This window comes from Peromyscus eremicus, chromosome X, assembly GCF_949786415.1.
Source record: "Peromyscus eremicus chromosome X, PerEre_H2_v1, whole genome shotgun sequence".
In the NCBI taxonomy this organism is placed as follows: Eukaryota; Metazoa; Chordata; class Mammalia; order Rodentia; family Cricetidae; genus Peromyscus; species Peromyscus eremicus.
This window is the reverse complement of record NC_081439.1, coordinates 13,256,821-13,280,291: the sequence shown is the minus strand read 5'-3', so window position 1 is coordinate 13,280,291 and position 23,471 is coordinate 13,256,821.

The window sequence follows — 23,471 nt, the reverse complement described above, 5'->3', positions numbered from 1 at the left end:
AAATGAGTGTCAGGAACATACAGAGTTGTTAGGAACGCTATATTGGGAGGGATCATCACTACAAATTAAGTGATGCACTGCTACTGGATGGTGGACTTAAGGAGGTAAATATGTATATTGATTGGAAAGTGTCTTTTGTTTTGAGGAGACACCATGACCGAGACAATTCCTAAGAGAAAATATTCAATCTGGTGCTTGCTTACAGTTTCAGAGGCTTAGACCAATATTCTTGTAGTCATCATGGTTGAGATCATGGTGGCAGGCAGGCAGGTATGGTTCTGGAGGAGAGAGCCTTACATCTTAATATTCAGGTTGAAGGTGGAAGAGACAGAGAGAAAAAAACACAAAGAGACAGAGACACAGAGACTTGGCCTGTTGTGGGCTTTATCAACCTCATAGCCCACTCCAGTGACACACCTCATCCAACAGGGACACATGTCCTAATAAAGCCACATATCTTAATCCTTCTCAAACAGTTCCACTAACTCGGATTGAAACACTTAAACATATGAGTCTATGTGAACCATTCTAATTTAAACTACCACAGAAAGTCTAGGGAAATCACAAAAAAAGCTATTTTACAATAGCACAACCAATATTCTAAGAATGACACCTATGGAATCACAGAAAATATTCAATTATGATCAGAAGATCATGGGCTAGAGAGATGGTCAGTAGTCAAAAGCTCTGTTCTTCCAAAGGACTTGGGTTCAATTCCCAGCATCGCCATGGTGGTTCACAACCATCCATAATTCCAGTTCCAGAATATACAGGATACACCGACATACATGAGTGTAAAACACTCAAACATAACACAACATAAAGAAATGTAAAAAAAAGATAAAAAATTGGTATAATCAAAGGGTCAAATTGGAGGGAGAAGAAAACATTTGCTGGTGACTATGGGTCACATGGATCAGATTATAGAAACATCTTTAAAATGGGTACAATAGAGATACTCCCAATAAACCACTAGCACTCAGGGTGGATTATGAAAACAAGTTATAATTGGTATGTAAGGCATTCATATTCAATACAATGACTGTTTTTGTTGTTGTTGTTGTTGTTGTTGTTTAAAAAAGAGATTTAAGAAAGGCTCACTCCAAAAAAAGTTGCAGTAGGTGCATTAATTTCAAATCAAGCAGATGTCAGATCAAGAAATGGCCAGTAGGAAAGATAAACATTACAAAGTCACAAAAGGGTCAATTCTCCAAAAGAAAATCATATTCTCAAACAAGTGTGCCCCAGTGACAGTGTCAAAACATGTAAGACCAATCTTGGCGAGTGGCATGGAGAAGTTCACAGTAGTAATGGAGAGCTCCACTCTCCTCTGCTAGTTATTGGTAAACCAAGGAAGCATACGATGAGGAATCGAGTAGAGACTCTGAAGATCATTGGCAGTCATCTCACTCTGCTTAGTATTTAGAGACTATGCCATATCTAAACATAGTCGGATTCAAGTATCTCAAGGCAACAAGAAACAATTGCAAAGAGAATTCATTCTTAGATACAAAAAAAAATAACAAATAGAACAGAAGCAATGTAAAAGACGTTTCAAACCAGTTTTAAGATATCATTAATATTAGGGATATGGAGATGGAATACAAATTGTTGTAAACACATGTATGCACATACACATACATGCACACCCCACCCAACTATCCATATATGTATGTGAAATCTTCATTGAATGTTATGAGAAACTTATGATTTAAGTAACTTTAGATATAAAGAATTAAGGATAAAGACAAAAGCTGAACTTATGCATTATGTGATCATGAACTAAGTTTTTGCCCACCAAGAAGAATTTTAGCAAATCGACACCTTTGAATCTTTCACAGGAACTGAGAAACTAAAAGCATGGTAAATGAGGAGGAAGAACTTTTATAACGGGCAGTGGTATGGATAATAAAGCACCAGAGGCCAAATTTTCCATAAAGCAATGCAATAATTTCAGGGAAATAGGCTTCAACTCATCTTAAGCTTCTTATAAATATTCAGGATAACTTTCAATAAAATTTGTAGTACCATGCCCATACCCCATGCACACTCTTTTGTTCTTTCCACAAATGAAGACTAGCAAGCACAGCGATTGGTTATTAATACCACCTTACAATAAAAAGAAATAGAGATGTATGACGAACTGGCTGGTTCAAGGAACTAGAATATATGTAAGACTATAACCCAAGGAAGGTGGAAATGTGAAAGATAAGTGGAAAAGCACAGGATTTCACGAAATACAAACCCAAATCACAGGAGCATATCAAAATGCACTGAGACCTGACTGAAAGGGCTACCACTGCCCTTTCAGTTGATGTTCAGGCCAGTCTCAAACTCAAATTATATAACCTAAAATGAATGAAACAAATAATTTAAAAGAAAAGGGCTACCACTGCCAGCCATGGCAGTGAATGCCTGTAATCCATCACCTGTGAGGCTGGGGCAAGGTGATGATGTTCAGGCCAGTCTCAAAAGAAAATAATATACCATAAAATAAATGAAAGAGTTAAAAAAGAAAGGGCAGTTGTTGGCCACAGCTTTATAATTTGAGCAAAAGGAGAGGGATAAATGGTAAAATATCAGATAACAAACTAAAACCTAAGTTTCATCATAATATTAACGTATAAAGAAATAGTTTAATAAACAAGTCAGTTGAAGAACAAAGATAAGTCTTCCCTGATGAAGACTTTCAAAGAAACTATGAGTATACAAATTCAAAGCTGTTATTCAACAAAGAGCAGATGAAAAACCAGACTACTAGATTCACATTCATTACCAACTGGAAAATGGGTAGTTTGGTCCACACTTCAACTACACTAGTCCTGACTCTTTCCCCTTTGTCGTGGACCTAATTTGCTAAGCATTTTCCTCTAATGTTCTCTTACATCCCCAGAAGCTCTCCACTAGGGTCCTCCCCTGACATCACAATTTACCCAGTACTGACTCTGGCCTCCTTTAAAACATACGAAATTCTTGAACGTAAGTTCTACTATTATGTACCCCAAGCTGTTGTTACACTTGTCCCTGTGACCAAATAACTTCCAGGTGACAAGATAGACATCCACATAGGTCTGCATCTCAACTCCATCATTTGATGATCTTTTGGGGGACAGATTACAAAAGGGCATGAGTTAAACTCTTTGTGTCAGTTAGTTTATATGGTTATTACTCATTTTGATTATTTTTCACAACTTTCAAATTTAAGAATTTACGAAACTCAAAGGAAAAAACCCCACTAATTTGAGAATACATTATACCTCAAATTTTTATTTATCTATTTATTTATTTTTGTTTATCAAGTCAAGGTTTCTCTGTGTCATAGCCCTGCCTGTCCTAGAACTAGCTCTGTACACCAGGTTGGCCTTGAGCTTAGAGATCCACCTGCCTCTGCCTCCTGAGTGCTGGGATCAAAGGTGCATGGCACCACACCCAGCTACCTCAAATATTTATATAGTCATCAAGAATTTAAATGCAAAGGACAAGCTTGTCAATAATATAATGTGCTGAACTATGAACTATGAATATTATGTAGGTCTGTATTTAAAAACTGAATGGATTTATTCATAATAACTTAAGAACTGGTGAAAAATTAAAAAGTACATTAAAAACTCTGAAACTAAAAAAATTAAATGTGTATTTTATTGTCTGTCATTTATATGTCAAAGAAACTTAAAAATTATGCTTTGTTAAGTAAATATCCAAAAACTTTATCTGGACCTTATCCAACATTAGAGGATACCAGTAGATTTCATCGGTTATATTTAGTTTTCTATCCTACCAACTAAATAATCTCCCTATGACAGTGTCTTTTCTTACACATATTGTCAGGTACTATCCAAAGGTATACTGAGGGAAGAAGTATAATAGATACACAGTATGCCTCAGAGCTCATTGCCTACTGGAAGTGGTGTAAAATAGCCCAAGAAACTACAATAAATTGTTATATGTGTTTTTATTTTAGGTGAAATTCAAGATCCCCTTAAAACTGGATACTCAAGGAGTTAGATGTGAGGGAAGCATGGAGAACTGTAGCTGTGTCCTAACTGCTGCCTTGTCTCCTGTGGCTACACATTCTTGAAGCAATAATTAGGCTGGTTCCTCTTGCTGTGGAAGAAGCTAAGGCACCAGGCACTTCCCAGAGGCTCCACATGCATACCAATGAAGGGTCTGCATCCTCAAAGGACTTGGCTTCCTGAGAGTATCATTTGCATTCAAATCCCTCCTTGTGGGCCTTACAAGAATATCATGGAAAGAAATAGCCTTAAAAGGAAAGCTTGCTCATCAAAATTTGGGAAGGGGCAAAAGGTCACCATACCTCCATGAATATGCCACCCAACTCATAAACAGTCAGTTAAAATCTACCACTGTGAGTCCAAAGGACTACTAGCTTTGTGTCTGTCTACTCCAGTCTCTCTAGAGTATATAATTGCTTTTCTAAATAAACTTAAGTTGTCTGTGTCTCTCAGCTGATTTTTTACTTCCAGAAGATAAGAACCAAGAAGAGGGTAGGGCGTGGTGGCCCATGCCATTTTGGGAAGCAGAGGCAAACAGGTCTCTATATGAGTGTGAGAACAACCAGGGCTACATACAGGGACCCTGTTTCACAGAACACACAAAGTACCAAAAAGAAAACCTTGAACCAGTAACAGGGAGAGGATTCTACAGCTTCCTGGAGCAGGTGACGGGCATGTATCCAAAGAACCCGTTATCTGGGTGAAGAAGAACAGAGTTGTCTGAAAAACAGAAACAAAGGGCCTTCACCATTACTTGGAAACCAGAGAATGCATGGGGGGAAGATTTTTTACTCAGGCCTTTAACAGCAGATTATAAAGTATGTATTTATGTGGTGGGCTCTTCCTACAGATTCTAATACTACTGAGGAAACTGAGGTTTCCTTTGAGGGTTCTTATGATCATTAATAACAGAATTTAGAAATGCATTTTAAAAAAAAAAAGCTCCAGGACAATTTTGTTAGAATTTAAGACAAAAACCCAGTACAGATGGGGTGAAAATCCTGGCAGCTGCCAGAAGGGGAAATGGAGAAAAGGTCATGCATGCCTCTTAAGTTAGATATGGAATAGAAATAGACAGCTTATTAAGGAAAATAAAAACCCTCCCAAGAATGGAATTAGGCTGCTTAGTTGAGGAAAGAGCCCCCAAAGCATCCAAGCATGTGGTGTATAGTCTTTTATAGTCCTCTTGTCCTCCTTGTTTTTACTTCGAGGACTTGTTCCTTGGGTGGGGCCAGGGAAGGAAGGGCTTCCAGTCTTCTGCAAACTGACTTTTTCACTTGCTACTCTCCTATCACAGTAAGACTGATGAGCAATTACTTAATTTAATTAATATTGGAATCTTACCTACCTAGAACAATATTGAACATACATGTGCTTCATAATTGCTAACTGAATGAGCAAATGCTATGCTATAAAACTATTCAGTATATACTTGAACGGTATGTATATCTCAGACTAACAGAAAAAAAATTAACAAATACTGCTAGGGGATGTCTTTCTGTATGCTGTGAATATAAGTTGTTCCCTTTGGTTAATTAATAAACTACTTTGGCCTATGGCAAGGAAGCTTAGAGGCAGGCAGGAAATTCAAGCAGATAGACAGGAAGAAGAAAGGAGGGAGAGGAGGAGATGCCTGCTGCTGCCATGAGAAGCAAGATGCCAGCAGACCAGTAGAGCCACGGAACACGTGGCAAAACATAGATTAATAGAAATGGGGTAATTTAAGTTATAAGAGCTAGCTAGCGGAACTGCAATAGGCCATGCAATTGGTGATTGAAATTAAGCCTCTGAATGATTATTTTATAAGCAGCTGAGGGGCCTCTCGGCTGGGCGAGACACAGGAAAACTTCCGGCTATAAAATACCTCGGCAGAAATAATTAATTAAGCACATAGATAGCAAACATTAAAACAGCAGGAATGGATATATGCTCAGTGGAGAACAGGCCCCATGGTAGAACTTATTTGTAGCATGCAAAAGACCCAGGGTTCCATCCCCTGGTTCCATCCCCAAAATCACTTTTTAAAAAAAATCCCCCCAAAATAAATATTTTTATTCCTCCAAGATTACACATAGTGTGGACTCAACAAAAATAACTTTGGTTCTGATCAGGGTTGTAGCAGTACACTCAGAACGTTTTCAATCCTAGCGGCAGACTGTTATCATTTTGCTGAGCTGGTCACTAGGGCAGTAGTTTCAAATTTTAATTGCCCATTTCAGAAATAGTGAGACCATTTCTTTCTCATACTTTGCAGAAAATATGAATGAACAGATTACTGAGGAAGATTTTATGTCATAATCCAAAGCCACTGCACATGAATGTGAGAAATCACAAGGGCTCCAACACAGGAGGAAAGTTCTTGAGGTTATAACACATTTCTACTTTAAGTGGTGCTTATCAGTTTTAAAGATTTTATATATTTAAAATCTTTTAGGTTTAAAATCATCTCCATGATAAGCACAAATAAAACATAGAACACAAACAAAAGGAAATGAGGAGGTAATAAAAACATGTCATTTTAAAAAAAGGCAACTAATCACAAAGGCAGGCAGTAAAAAGCAGAAATGGGAGAGAAGCATGATATAAAGCATACTAAAAAATCCCCACTAAAATGCATTGCTAATTCTGCATATATGTTGAAAATATGTATGAGTGTGAGTGCATTAACCTATGCATGCACATGTGGATGCCAGAATGTCTTCATGGATGCTATGACACCTTGGGTGTCTTCCTTTACCAGTGCCCCCCCTTAATTTTTTGGAGACATAATTACTTCATTGAGCTTGAAGCTTGTCATTTGGCCTGCACTGGCTGGCTAGAAAGGCCCTGGGATCCATCTGTCTCCACCCCTGGTCCCCACCATGGGGATTAGAGGTATGTGTGGTACCACACCTAGCTTTTACATATGAGTTTGAGATCCAAACTCAGATCTTTATTCCTGGACACCAATCACTTTACCCCTGAGTCATCTTCCCAGGTCCTACTAATTATTTATGTAAAAATTAACAAGAATATCCAGCTCCATGTGTTGCCCTGTATAGACTCATATATTTGAACAATTGGTCTTCAGTTAATAATGCCATTTGGGGAGTAGGGGTAGCCTTGCTGGAGGAAGGACTTCACCAGGAGTAGGCTTTGAGAGTTTATAATTGCACCCCACTAAAAGTTTGCTCTGTGTGTTTTGTGTTTGTGGTTGAAAATGTGATTTCTCAGCTTCCTACTCCAGCCTCTTCCTTTGATGCTGCCTCTGCTAAAATCAACTCTTCCTTAAGTTGCTTTTGGCCATAGTGTTTTATCACAGCAACAGAAAAGGAAGTGTCTTAGTTAGGGTTTCTATTGCTGTGAAGAGACACCATGACCACGGCAACTCTTATAAGGAAAACATTTAACTGGGGGGGCTCACTTACAGTTTCAGAGGTTCAGTCCATTATCATCATGGCAGGAAGCATGGTGGCATGCAGGCAGACATGGTGCTGGCTACATCTTGATCAGAAGGCATCAGGAAGTTGACTGAAGACACTGGGCGGTATCCTGAGCATCGGAAACCTCAAAGCCTGCCCCCACAGTGACACACTTGCTATAACAAGGCCATAACTACTCCAACAAAGCCACAACTCCTAATAGTGCCACTCCCTATGGCCTTATGAGGGACAATTACATGCAGACTACCACAATAACTAATACATCGTACCAATTACTTTTCATCTTTAATAAATTTCTCTGTGATTTATTATCTGTAAATGTCTTGTATACTTATTTTTTAAAGTTTTTTTAAACTGATTTATTTAGTCAGTAGGGGTGAATCATCTAATTGAGTACCAGCTCCAGTTCTGCATGTTTGATGACATATGTAAGTGTTGTCTTCAGCAATAGGGCCTTACCATCAGATTGAAGAGAGCAACCAATAGCCTTATGATGTTTGGGGGAGTCTATGGGACCTCTATGGCCAACAATTCAATAAGATGTAACCCATTCCTGGCACTAGAGATTTTAATTGGTGGCATAAGATGTATAGCTGGGGCATTGTCTCACTTGTATGGTGATTCCATTTAAATTTCATTCATATATATATAATTCATATATATATATATATATATATATATATATATATATATATATATATATATATACACACACACACACATATATATTCTTTTTGAGACAGGGTTTCTCTGTGTAGCTTTGGTGCCTGTCCTGGATCTTGCTCTATAGACCAGATTGGCCTCAAACTCGCAGAGATCCACGTGGCTGTGCCTCCTGAGTGCTGGGATTAAAGGCTTGCGCCACCGCCACTGGCCTCATATAAGTGTATATTTTAAGAAGCTTCTACAGCAGTAGGTGTTGTAGAATATTAAAGATGTGTTACATTTGTTTATGCTGTGAAACATTTGTTTAATGATGCAACGATGTGTTGCATTCTTTTATGTTGCATTTGTTTAACTCTATGAAGCTGTGTTACTTTGCCTGTCTAATATACCTGATTGGTCTAATAAAGAGTAGAATGACCAATAGCAAGGCAGGAGAAAGGATAGGCGGGGCTGGCAGAGAATAAATAGGAGGAGAAATATGGGGAGAGGGAGATCTAGGAGAGAGAGATGGAGGAGGACTCTAGGGGCCAGCCACCCAGCCACACAGCCAGACACGGAATAAGAAGGAAAGAAAAGATATAGAGAAAGGTAAAAGCCCAGAGGCAAAAGGTAGATGAGATAATTTAAGTTAAGAAAAGCTGGTTAAGAGCACTGGTTGTTTGTTCAGAGAACCCAGGTTCAATTCCCAGCACCCACATGACAGCTCACAACTGTCTGTGGCTCCAGTTCCGTGGGATCTGACACCTCCACACCAATGTGTATAAAATAAAGTTATTTAAAAAAAATAAAATAAAAGCTGGCTAGAAATAAGTGAAGCTAAGGCCAGGCATTCAAAAGAAGGAATAAGCCTCCATGTGTATTTATTTGGGATCTGGGTGGCAGGCCCTCAAAAGAGTGAAAAACCATCACCAACAAGTAGGTTTCCAGTTAGCTTCTCAAAGGGCCTTTAGTGTCAATTGGCCCTCTCCATGCTCCCTCCTTCCCCCTTCTCTCCCATCCTCCTCCTCATTTCATCCTCCTAGTCTAGTGCCTCCTCTGTCACTTCATATCTGTCACTGTACTCTATTTCCTCTTTCTTGGGAGAGCCTCTCCTACTACTGATCCCTTCCTGTGGACCTAACCTCTGCAGTTATTCAGATTGTAGCACTTAAAGCTTAAAAGCTAAGCTCCACATATAAGAGAAAACATGCAATATTTGACTTTTGGGGTCTGGGCCACATCACTTAGGATGACTTTTCTGGCTCCATCCATTCACTTGCAAATTTCATAATTTTATTTTCATAAAAGCTGAATAATATTCCATTGTACCACATTTTCATTATCCATTCATCAGCTAATAGACATCTAGGTTATTTCCAATTTAGGGTTATGAATAGAACAAAAATGAACACAGATGAACAAATATCTCTGTAGTAAGACGCAGAGTCCTTTGAATATATGCCCAAGTTGGATCTTGAGTTAGATCGATTTTCAGCGTTTTGAGAAACCTCCACACTGGTTTCTGTAACTGGAGAGTTTTCTCTCTGGATCCCGCCAAACCCCTGGCAGTCTGACAGCCCACTTATAAAATAAACACACAGACACTTATATTATTTAAACTGTTTGGCCTAATGGCTCAGGCTTCTAGCTATCTAGTTCTTACATCTTAAATTAATCCATTTCTATAAATCTATACCTTGCCACGTGGCTCGTGGCTTACTGGTGTCTTCACATGCTGCTTGTCATGGAGGCGTGGTAGTGTCTCCTCCCACCTTCCTGTTCTCTCAATTCTCTCTGTTAGTCCCACCTATACTTCCTGCCTGGCCACTGGCCAATCAGTGTTTTATTTATTGACCAATCAGAGCATTTGACATACAGACCATCCCACAGCAGGTTTCCATAGTAGTTGTACCAGTTTTCACTCCCACCAGCAATGACTAAGTGCTCCCCTTCCCCTGCATCTCTGCCAGCATGCGTTGTCATTTGCATGCTACTAGGTGAGAAAAGTAATCATCAGTATAAACCAGCTACAAACCCTGCAGCCTACAACAGTGAACTCCCTATAAGATACTGGTATAATAATGGCATAAATGTTAAAGGATTAACCAACCACCTTTTAAAATTAGATTTATGGCCCACCCCATGAGACGGAACTTATACCTGACACTGCTAAATTGGCCAAGAATATGTGACTTGATAGGTCATGGGCATAAGGGAAAAACTTATTAGGACAATTCTGCTGAAGAAATATAGTGATAAAATAACTCCCAATGACATATTGCTATACCCACAGATCAGTATATCACTTAACCCTCATCACAGAAGATTCTTTTTGTGGGAGATGGTAACTAACACAGAGATCCACAACTGGAACAGTGTGCAGAGAGTGAGAGACTTCGAAGAACTCAGTCCTAAATAGGAGGTCTCCATCAAACCCTTCCCCCCTCCAAGGATCAGGGATGGATCTATACAGAAGAGGAGGAGGAAGAAATAGAGTGTAAAAACCAGAAGTGATGGATGACTCCAAGAAAATGGAGTCTTCCAGACAAAACAGAACTGATACACATATAAACTCAGAAAGACTGTGACAGCATGCACAGGATCTGCATGGGTTCAAACCAGCAAAATTCCAGCACTGAGAGGGGGAGGTAGACACAAAGTCCTACCCTTAACCAAGAAGGTATTTGAAATTGATACCTGCTGGGTAAGGAAAATCAGTTTTCTTCAATGGACTGTCACTGGGTATATCAACCACATTTCAGGGTAGGTCCCATGCCCAGAAGTAGTTGGCCAACACAGACCAGACTCCATTATTTGGGGTGAGGAGAGAGAGAGAGAGAGAGAGAGAGAGAGAGAGAGAGAGAGAGAGAGAGAGAGAGACAGAGAGAGAGACAGAGAGAGAGACAGAGAGACAGACAGAGAGACAGACAGAGAGACAGACAGAGAGACAGACAGAGACAGACAGAGAGACAGACAGAGAGACAGACAGAGAGACAGACAGAGAGAGAGACAGAAAGAGAGACAGAGAGAGAGACAGAGAGAGAGAGAGTTAGTTGTGTGGGTAGGGAGGTGGGGAGGATCTGGAAGAAGTTGAGGAAGAGGGAAAACATAACCAAAATATATGAAAACATTTTAAATAGAAAATATTAAGTTTCTCTCCCTCTCTTTCTCCCTCCCTCCCTCCCTCTCCCTCTCTGTATCTCTCTGTGTGTCTGTGTGTCTCTCTGTGTGTGTGTGTCTGTGTGTCTGTGTGTGTGTCTATGTGTCTGTGTGTGTGTGTGTGTGTGTGTGTGTGTGTGTGTGTGTGTGTGTGTGTGTGTCTGTGCTGACATGTACAGTTGGTTCTCTTCTGCCACCTTGAGGAGTCCAGATGATCAAACACAGGCCCTCAGGCGTATACACAAGTGCCTCTACTGTCTGAGGCATCTTACTGGCCCTGTTTACTTATTTTCTATACCTATATACCCACGGTCACATCAAAAATTTTAGGCAACTGGAAAAGGTTTAAGAAGTTCTGACCTAAACTTACCCAGAATGGACTGAAGGGAGCATTTGGCTTTATTCTTTAGAGTCCAGGGGACCCACATATAGCTAAATAGCAATAGGAGTTTTGCTCCAGCCATCAAATCATTAGCCTTCTTGAAACCAATTGCTATGGGCACAGACTAATCCACAAAATTACATACATGAAAATCTGTTCTATGAATTCAGAGTTCACTATTAAATTACAAAAGGACTAGTCAGGAATTCTCCCTAGGGGTAACCACAGTGGCAGAGGCTTACTATTTCTCATGCTTATACTGTAAGCCCCTCAAGACTTGTGAGTAGCCAGGCCCCACCTATGAGGACCTCCATCAGCCAGGCTCTGTCCACTGAACACTCTAAGGGCTGTAACTGTTGGACCCATCCTCTCCCCCAGATGAAGGCAGTAAAGCTCTGGATTCGAAAACCCACCAATCCCTACCTTAGAAAGCTCCATCCCAAGAAGTCCTATACAAACCCTGTCTTCTGCTCAGTTATCTGCTGCTTCTCACCTGATCAGAGGCAGCCACCCTCTTGGATTTTTCCTTCCCAATAAATCTCTTGTGTGAGGTTTATTATGTGGTCTGACTTTGCAATATTCCTTGGCTCCCAACTGCCAGGATACCTTTCCCTTCAGAGCTGTAATACTTGTATTGGGGAGACCTCTCTCCCCTCACCCCCCAGAGTAGAGCTGTAACACTTGCAGTGGATTGAGGAAGTCTTTCCCCCAGAGCCGTAACACTTACATATACAAACTTTACTAAATTGAAATTTAAGCTGACACATTTTCTTAGACTCTTACTCTTCATGCTATACAGAAAAACAAACATAGTGAGCACTGAAAAAAATCAAAACTTTCCTGTCCCATAACTATTCAGGGTCTGTGTTGGACTGAGTGAGAATGGACCCCATGGGCTCATCTTTTTTGGATGCTTAGTCCTCGTTTGATGAAACTGTTTGGGAAGGATTAGGAGGTGTGTCACTGGGAGCAGGCTTTGAGATTTCAAAAGCCTATGCCATTCCGCTTAGCTCTTCTTCTCTGCCTCATGCCTGTGGATCAAGATGTGAGCTCTCAGCTACTGCTTCAGCACAATGCCTGCCTGCCTGCCTGCCTACTGTCATGTTCCTCACCATGATGGTCATGGATTCTAACCCTCTGGAACTGTGAGCCCCAAATTAAAGTCTTTCTTTTATAAGTTGCCTCAGTCATTGTGTCTCTCCATAACAATAGAAACATAACTAAGACATGGTCAGAGACTGGCCCTCACAGCCCTAACAGGTGAGGCTCAGTCACCAACACCCAATAGGCCAATTAAATACACAATTAATAGTGAAAAGAAGAAAAATATTTATTCAGTGAAGCCTGTGCTGGATAGTTTTATGTCATCTTGACACAAGACACAGTTAGTTATCTGAAGTGGGGGGTGGGGGAGACCTCAATTGAGAAAAATGTCTCCAAAAGATCTGGCTATAAAGTATTTTCTTTTCTTTTCTTTTCTTTTTTTTTTTGGTGAGACAAGGTTTTTCTGTGTAGCTTTGGAACCTGTCCTGGAACTCGCTGTGTAGACCAGGCTGGCCTCAAACTCACAGAGATCTGCCTGGCTCTGCCTCCTGAGTGCTAGGATTAAAGGCGTGCACCACCACCACCTGGCTAAGCATTTTCTTTATTAGTGATTGATGAGAGATGGTCCAGCCCATTGTGGGTGGTACTGTGGGTGGTGCCATTCTTGGACTGACAGTCCAGGGTTCTATAAAAAAGCAGACTGAGCAAGCTAGTAAGCAGCCCCCCTCCATGACCTCTACACTAGTTCCTGCTTCCAAGTTCCTACCCTGTTTGAGTTCCTCTCTTGATGTCCTCTGATGATGAACGATGATATGGAAGTGTAAGCCAAATAAACCCTTTCCTTCCCAAGTTGCTTTGGTCATGGTGTTTCATTACAGCAAGAGTAACCCTAACTAGGACACAGCCACACTGGAAGGAGGAACAGGGGTGTGTAATGATTCCCTGAAACAATCTTCAGGGTTCTGGTTTAAACAGAGGGTCAGAGTTATGCATAACTAGGGAGTCCTGATCACAGCATGATCCCACTTGTCCATCATCTTTGCCTTGGCCGGTTTCTCCTGCAAGGTGGTCTGACAAGCTGCAAAATTCTTTCTAAGAGACAAGGTTCCCTCTGTCCTACACCAAGATCCCAGACTTTTCCTTCTTCCAGCGCGAGATTGCTGGAGAAATTCCAATGCCTTTAGATGTACTATCTCAAAAGTCTCCTAGCCAAAGGGAGAGGCACACAGGAGTATCTTCATTCTTGCCAGGTTGTTTACATAACCCAACAACTATTCAGTAAATGGCTCAAACAAATCGTCAAAATGACAGGAGTCTCAAAAAACCTTCTTTACAAACTGGTGCCAAGGGCGCAAACCAAACCCAGGTCCAGACTAAGAAAGTTCACCAGGAGTTCTCAACGTCATAAAACTGATCATCCAGAGTGATCTACACAAGTAAGAGGTCCTTTGTTACAGGTATGGATTTGAGTCTAGAGGGAAGCTATTGGAGTTTCCAGGTTCTTATGCCTCTTTTCCATGAATAGTGCAGAGACACATGAATAGTTACAAGAAAGGTAATAGTTTATTAAAGGAGAGATGCAGAGGAGTTTTGGAGGTGTGCCAAATCTGGCCTAGGGCCCGGCTCCAAGAGAGCAAAAGAGAGTGGTGGGTGTGGGTTGGGATATCTGTGACATTTATGGGTCATTTGCACAGTACCACCTTTTCTTAAGTTCCTATAAGGCAGGTATTTTTGAGACTGCTTCCTTGATTGAATGAGGTCCAAGTAAGCATAGGGCTTCTAGTCTTTCTGGTGCTTCTGTCTTCTATATGTGATTCTCTGGAATCTCCTCTACCGTTTTCACTCTTCTGGGCCATTCCTTTACCAATTCAAGGACAACTCACACCCAAAGGGTCAAAGAATCAGGGCAAAACACTCAGCTGCTTGGAATTCTCTTGAATTCCACCCCAGTAGTAGTTGGGGTGGGGTAGAAGCCTGGAAGGTTTTGGAAGGGTTCAGTCAGTAACAGGTTTGCCTCCTGGCTGGCTTTACCAATGCTTGTTATTGGGGATACTTAGATTCACAAATCTACTACATACATAGTTTTCCTGTATCTTAAAGAAAATTAAGAAGGAGAAATTGATAAAGGAAATCTAATTATTTATAGTTTGGCCAAACTAAGGACAGAAAAAAAATCATGATTTTCTCTTATTATTTCTTTCTTTACTTTAAAGAAACATTTTTCAAGATTTATTTATTTCATGTGAATGAGTGTTTGCCTGCATGTATGTGTGTGCATTGCATGCATGCCTGGTGCTCACAGAAGTTAGAAAAGAGCACTGGATCCCCTGGAACTGGAGTTATGGATGCTTCTGAGCCACCATGTGGGTGATGGGGACTAAACCCAGGTCCTCTGCAAGAACAAGTTCTCTCAACCTCAGAGCCACCTTAACCTCTCCAGCACTCTCTTGTCCTTTCTGTAGTACTACTACAGTTTTTATAGAAAAGTCAAAGCAAAAGCCAGTAATATACAGCTGTTAATTTAATGGTGATAGAAGCTGTCATAACTTCTTCCTGAAAAGCAAGTTCCTCCTTTGGCTTCTCTTTAGACTACCCTTTTCCCCAGCATGAGATTGCTGGGGAAATGAATAGTAATTCTTCGGGTTCCACTGTTACAATAGTCTGATAGCTAAAGGGTAGGGCACAAGTTCTCTCTTTAGCATGACTTCTCTCTGGCATGGGCAACAGCTCCAAAATCAGGGAAGGGAATGCCCTTACTGTAACTGTCCTGTCTGGCGGGAATGCATATATTCTAAAGAGGTGCCTGTACTTCCCTCTTTGATGATCAGACTAGGGAAAGAATGGACCTCAGTAAATAAGAATTTCCCCAGGAATCTCCTGCTGGGAAAGGAAATGGCTGAAGCTCTAGGGGCATCCATAGTAGGAACTGTACTCCTTGAGAAAGATTTGCAGCTAACCTTGGTGGAGAGACCCGGAGCTGAGGTGCTGAGGCAAAGGTGGACAAGGAGCCACGCCTTGCCGACATGCTTAGTTACACATATCTATTGCTTTCTGTGTACTCCTATGATCAGGTCACGGCACCTCTACCAACCTGTACTTGAGGAGTCACTGGATATCCATCCTTTCTCCCTAGGTAGCCACATTGAATACATATCCTTTTTTTGTTTTTCATTATTATTGTGACTCCTTTAATGGGCTTGTTGAGGACAGAAGTCCAAATCTGGCTTGTTAGGGCACAGGCTATGAACCCTAATTCTGGTAACATGATCTTAAGCTAAGCACTGAAAATTAACTCTTCGTTGTTTCCACCAATATATTTTAAAATTTCCTTGATTTATAGTTTTCTTTGCTCTGCAAGTATAAAACGTCGTTGATAAGTATTTTTGTATCCCTGGTGGTAGGTTTCTCCGCCGACACAATAAGCTAGATCAAGCTGAATCAAAAAGACCAGGTATAACGAGAAATGCATGGGAGTCTGCTAAAAGGGTAAAAGGAATTTATTAGGAAAGAAAACTCACTAAACACAATAGAAGAATCATTGCAGGATCCTGGAAGGCTGAGGTACTGTTCCAGGCTGTTCTTTGGCCTGAGTCAGTACGCACCATCCAAGCCCACAAGGGAGAGAAGAGAGCACTTTATGGGTCTCTCAGGTCTTAAGGGTAGCCCCGAGGCCACGCCCCAGGGGCTGGTACTTCAAGATTATAGGTAGAACAATTACCTGCTACGTCTCTAGGGGGCTGTACTTCAAGGTCACAGGTAGAACAGAGATCTATTACATCTCCCCCTTTTGCCTAAATAAGAAAGTTCTAACCTAATATAAAACTACATATAATAGAAATGATTATCAAGTCTTGTCCAGGAGAGGGGAAAGGTAGCTGTTCAACTAAGCAAAGTGCCCCCAGGTGACTCTCAAGTCCTGCAGAAGTGAGGCGGCGGCAAAGGGAAGAGAAGAAATAGCATGGCAGCTCTAGGGACCCAAGTTTAAACACTCTGTAGGCGGGGTCTTGCGCTCCCAACTGAACAGTCAGGAAACTGCTTCAACATGGGAACATGGAACCTGGGGTAACCTAGCTCTGTGTTTCATTTCCTAGGCCATAGTCACTCAAATTTGGCTCCAGAATAAACTATCTCATATTCCCTTTGAGGAGAGAGCTAGCTGTATTTTGCATCACCATTTATAAATAGTGCGTATGATAGGAAATTATAACCTTCCTGGCAGGAATAAAGGTATTCCTCTGAGGCACGTATGTCCCTTCCTGAAATGAAGACATTATAATGAGACCCTTATGTCCCCTTCTTCTGCTCTGAGACTCTGATGCTGTGCATCCCAGATCAACGGAGTGTCCCCAGGAATCTCATAGGGAAGTAGGAAAAGGCTAGGAGTGTGATTTCAGCTGGAGGAGGAGCTTCTGTCCTCCAAAGAGATTTATCACAGTTTTGACATTTGTCAAACCACATCCAGGGCAGACTGCAGTGGGATGGTGGAGGCAGAACATACCTTCATCAGGAGTGCTTCCCTATGTATACTTCTTGCCCTCTTTAAACCTAAACCTCACGTCAGGGTCCTGGAAGATAGACTTCGGATGGAGCATTGGATCTCTTTATCCCTGCTCCTAATGTGCCCACATTGAGTGACTTTCCTTTTTCTGATTTTCACTATTAATTTATCTCTGCTGCTGCCTTTCTTCCCCCATCACATCTCCTGTGAATCCCACACACCTTCCCCTCCTAACCTTCTTCCCCCACTTGTTGCTTTATCCCAGCCCCCAACTCCAGCAGGCATTCCCAGGAAAGCAGGTAGGCTGACTACAGATCTTCTCACTCAATTCCTCTGGATCTAATCCTCCAGTGGTTAAGTTTCAAACCTGGGACAAACAGCTGAGGTGCCTATTTAACATATCAAAGCTAGACCTGGCTGTCAGGTTCTCCCAGCATCCCTCAGGCTCACATACTCTGCCTTCTACCCTGAACTCTCTAGGCCAAGGGCTGGGTTGCCCTTCTCCAAGAGGCTCTTCCCTATATAATCTAGACATTTTGGTTACCTACCCTTTTTGTACCTTTGGCCTCCTGGCTTCTGCACCTGGTTCCCCTCTCTCCCTTCTCCCTTCCTCTCTCTCTCCACAAAGCCAAGCTCAGTCTGGTCAATTCCACTCTGGAGTCTCCCAGATGACCCTGCCTCTGACTGTGCTCTCCCACATAAACTTTCTAGAAGCAGTCTTGTTCTTTCCCTTCCTTCTTATTTCTTTTCTTTTTTTTAAATTCATCTGGTGCTGAAACCTTGGGAGTGGCTTAAATGAGTTTCCTCCCCAAGGAACTTGCTGCTCTGAAGCAAGCTGCTGATCCGATTCTATGAAGGTATGTATGGATCGTTAGATTCTGCTGGCTTTTGCTATCCGTCACATTTGATTCTTCAGCCGCTTCTTCCCTCCACCTTAACTAACCATCCATCTCTCCTCGCCTATTCAGTAAGTGTCCTCTCTCCTGGCTATGGCCTTTGGGGCTGCCCACTGCGTGGGCATACTCCCTGCAACACCCTTTGGGGCCCCAGTATGTGGGCAATTCTACTTACTGTTCGGTTGGAACCTCCAGCTCACTCCTGCTTGATCCAGAAAGCTCCATTCCTGTCTCTCCAAACCCCACCCACTCAGAGAATCTCAGAAGAAAGCTAAGGCATCAAAAAGCCCAGTTCTGCATTCTTGGTGGCTACAACAGCTTCCTCCCTTGAAGTTGCCAGCAGCCCTGCCTAAGCATTTCAGCTTTTGACTATACTTGGGCACAAAGCCAGCTTGTGGTGGACACGTCCATCACCCCTTGCCTACAGGCTATATAAGCTCCCTGCTGTAGTTTACGCATGTGACTTCTCCTGCCTCATCTCTGGGGCTGGAGGATTCTCCTGGGAGTTGCTTTGCTCAAATAAACCTGCTCTTTTACTTTTTCAGTTTAGCTTGATCTGGCTTGCTTCATCGGCAGAGAAACCTATTATCAAGGTACAGAAAATCTATTACTTACTAGGACACTTGTACCTCTCCAGCTGTTTTCTCCTCTACCTGCTCTAACCACTTGTCTCTCCCCTTCTACTGGATAAGTGTCGCTGCAGAGCTTCCTGCTTTGTCTACTTTTACTACAAAAGCCACACCAGTGTGCCAAGAAGCTTCTTTTCACCCTATTGAGCCCCCCATCATGTGGAAAGAGATGCCTCTCTGTGGTGATATTGTGTTCCCCAATATATCGTGTACCCTAATAAACTCATCTGGGGTCAGAGAACAGACAGCCACTAGATAGACACAGAGGCCAGAAAATGGTGGCACACACACCTTTAATCCTAGCATTCCAGAGGCAGAGATCCGCCTGGATCTCTGTGAGTTCAAGGTCACACTGGAAACAGCCAGGCTTGGTGACTCACGCCTTTAATATCAGGAATTGATGACAAAAAGCAGAAAGGTATATAAGGCTTGAGGACCAGGAACTAGAGCTGGCTAAGCTTTTAGGCTTTTGAGTAACAGTTCAGCTGAGTTTCATTCAGCTGAGATCTATGAGGCTTCCAGTCTGAGGAAACAGGATCAGCCGAAGAACTGGCAAGGTGAGGTGGCTGTGGTTTGTTCTGCTTCTCTGATCTTCCAGCATTCACCCCAATACCTGGCTCTGGGTTTGTTTATTAATAAGACCTTTTAAGATTCATGCTATACATCTCCTCTATGATATGGGACATTTCTTTCTAACAAGTCTCTCAGTCAACTTGGGGACACCCCAGATTGAAATTCTTGTGACCAGGACATTTACCTCCTCTGTTCACTCATGGCTCCTCAGCTCCTTCCTGGAACTTCCTCACCTCCCTCTAGGAGATGCTTGCATGCTCCTGGGTCTGCAACCCTTTCCTTGCCCCCTTTCTCTCAGAGCTACCTGTTCTATCTCTCCTTGTGTCCTCCTGGGCCCATGTGTTTCCAGTATCCCTAAGTCCCACAGCTTATCTATGCCCCTGTGGCTTTTGCAATATTAGAACCCTCCTTTGGGTTGAGGTCCTACTTGTTCTACCTTGTCCCTTATGGCTACACTGTTCTCTGCCTCTTGCTGTGGGATGTCTTTCTGTATGCTGTGAATATGTGTTGCTCTCATTGGTGGATAAAGCTGTTTGGCCTATGGCGAGGCAGCTTAGAGGCAGGCAGGAAATCCAGGAGAGAGACAGGAAGAAGAAAGGCAGAGGTGGAGAAGACACCATCCTGCCATCCAGGGAGCAACATGTAATGACACACAGGTAAAGCCATGGAACACATGGCAACATATAGGTTAATAGAAATGGGCTGAGTTTAGTTATAAGAGCTAGCTAGCAAGAAGCTTGAGCCATAGGCCACGGCCATGCAATTTGTAATTGATATAAGCCTCTGTGTATTTACTTGGGTCTGAGTGGCTACAGGACCAGGTGGGACACAGAAAACTTCCAGCTACATTTGGTGTTCACTGTTGGGCATTGATCCACATAGACCTATAAAAGCTTAAAGATTCTGAATGCACAGAAATGGAGCCACACTAGGCTTCCTAGTCTCACAGTCTCATGCCAGCAGCAGCATAGAGACTCGTTTTCCAACAGCTGCCTGTGAGATGAAGCTGGCCACCAGCTGCCATAAGCTAAGTAGCATGGCAGATTCCTGCTGCAGTACACAGTGGTGTCTCCAAGCCACGCAGCACACTGTGTGGTGGCTTTAGCTTTTGTTAGTACAGAAAAAAAAGAAGAGGTTTCTAGGGTACATGCTGCTGGGTGGATGCATGGACCCATTGCCTCCTAGAGTCAGCAAACAGCATGGCTCCCAGAGTTGGTGGTGAATTACCTCCAACATGTTGAAAAGCTGAAATGGGTGGAGTCAGCAACCAAGGCTGCCGCTTCAGTCCTAAACATGAAGTTTATCAGTTTAAAATCTACCCTGGTCAGAAAAGGATTACAGATTCACAATAAGGCAGATTCAGATGGAATAAACCTCTAAATGGTTTATATTATGTGTAAAAATGCATGTAGGCTTGGAAGAGAGAGGAAAAGGAGGATAAACAATTATATAAAGAAATAGTTAAAAAAATAAAGTCTTTAAAGAGACAATGTGAATAATATAAAAGTTTAGCCACATAAAGATGGAAATTACAGAGTCTGGATTTTATTGTCTTTGAGATTTTTAACTGCAGAAAGACATTTGATTGTAAAGGCTGCTAATTTAAGCCCATATATATATATATATATATATATATATATATATATATATATATATATATATAAAGGTATCTTGACTTCAAAGTTTATATATAAGGATATGTTGCTTTGGAAAAGAGGTTCTGCTTTTGTTTCCACAGAAGATGAGAATCTGTGGATTGTTTCCAGGCTAATATGGTTTGATCAGCCAAGACCCCCTGAAAGGTCTCTGATGACACCATGGCCCAGATGATCCAACATCCAAAAACAGCTTCAAGGCAACTGGCTAAGACAATGCAGTCTCACAGACTACTCTAGTCAGGACTTGACCATAATTCTTAATTTTCTCAGGATTCCCATAAGATTGATAGCACCCTCAACCAACAGGAAGTAGTATGAGACGCTATGCCCAAATTCTCAAAATATTATTTATAAATGTTTATTTTTATTTAAAAGGGGCTAATTATAAATACAATCTCTTTCTAAAAAGGAAAAGGGAATATTATAGATATGATAAGATGAAATGGTAGATTATTGAATCTACATTTAAAGAGCACCAACTTGTTTGAAATATTTTACATTGCTATGGATTTTAGCATATTGATACAAATTTAAAGTTAATTTTGTTATACTATATGTATATTTCTACTCTTGTTTAAGGTATTATGTTTGTGCAGCTCATTTGAAATTGTATGTATAATTAGGAAATACAGATTAATAATTAGTCTCCTATGATAGTCAAACTTATAGTCATGTTAGTTAAATATATATATATATATATATAATTCAATTAGGTAGGTAATCTTCAGACATTTCAAACATCTACAGAATATAGCAGAAAATATATTTAAAATGTTTTAAAAACTTAGACTTTCTGGACAGTAAGACATATCTGCTCTTGGCAGCACTGATTTACTTCAAAGAGAAAGATGGGCATCAAATACAGTCTATATGGAGTTTATCTCTTCTTGGCAAGATAGCCATTTGAGCAAGAAACTGCTTTTGCCTGGACTGCTGGTAATATGTTGTATAAACTGGGAGTTGATTGTCCTGCTTTACACAGACAAGGTAGGCTGGTCCCCCCAAGTTCCTACTCCACAAGGAAGTCTGTCAGATCTTCTGGACCTGGCAGCCTAAGACTGATGCTGCCCTGAGACCTCTGCCCCAATGACCATGGAGGAACCTGGGGTAGTAACCAGTAAGTCTCTATGTCGTTTTTAATAGATTCAGAAGCTGCTTGGTCTGTACTTCCTGTTTACTCAGGTGAAAGTCATCCTTCTCAGATCTCTGATGGTGTTGATGACTAGACTACTGATAGCTTTTTCAATTTAACCGCAGTAACTAAGGCTTCAGTTCTCTTCATTTGTAAAAAATCAGGCTACAGGCCTCACTCTCCTAGAGCTCCTACTAGGTCTAGACATAGTTTACCTTGTTATTAGACTCAGAAAAGAGATACACTCACAAAATAGATTTCAGCCGGGCGGTGGTGGCGCACGCCTTTAATCCCAGCACTCGGGAGGCAGAGCCAGGCGGATCTCTGTGAGTTCGAGGCCAGCCTGGGCTACCAAGTGAGTTCCAGGAAAGGCGCAAAGCTACACAGAGAAACCCTGTCTCAAAAAAAAAAAAATAGATTTCGATTTACCTTTATACTATTTCTTTATTTAAAGGAACTGGCTTTAAAATGACAGTAATCAATCACCTGTGTCTCCTGGTGAATTATTGAATAGAAAAAAGGTGTAAAATTTATATAAGGTCTGAGGATATGAAATCTTAAGTTGTGAGGATCTAAGAAATGTATCTAATGAAGCATCAAAGGTGAAAAATACTAAACATCACTAGTGATTATGGAAGTGTAAATAATGGTTATAAGACACCACTTCACAGCCATTATAATTGCTATGATAAAACAAAATGAAAAGTATATGAGGGACAATTACAATCTGAAGTTTACATATGAATATAAGAATGTTAGAATACTGTGTCATTGCTGCTGGGAATGATGCTATTATGAATGTGGAAAGTACTATGGCTGTTCTTCAAACATTTTACCATGTGATCCAAAACTTCTACATCCAAGAATAAGCTCCTTGAACGTGAAATCACAGGTTTACACAGATATATTTGTACACCAATGTTCCTAGAAACAGTTTTCACAATAGCCAAAGATAGAACCGTAATATCCATGGAGTGAATCAGTGAAAAAAACAAACTGGTTTCATGCACCATTTCCTTTGCAGCATGTATTCAAGAGAAAACAAAATAGGAAAGGCTAATAATTTTTAATGTTTTAAGAAAATAGTTTTGATCAGATATATTGTTCATTGCATCTATTTCTCATAGACTTAGAGTGAAAATCAACCCATGTTATGTTTTTGAAATTCCTCTAATGCTTCCCTAGCACAGTGAAAATAAAATAAAATTAAAATGTCTTCACATTACTATATGAACTTGCCACTCACTCCATTCCTAACTTCACCTTCTATAAGCCTTCCTTTCCATTTTTATCAGCTATAATTCTCACATCCAACATTCTCAAGAGGATGAAACTTGTTTACATTTACTTATCAAAACACTTCAGGGTAATTTCCCCAGCCAAAACACAGAGCTACCAATTTTTCTCAAAATCAAATTTG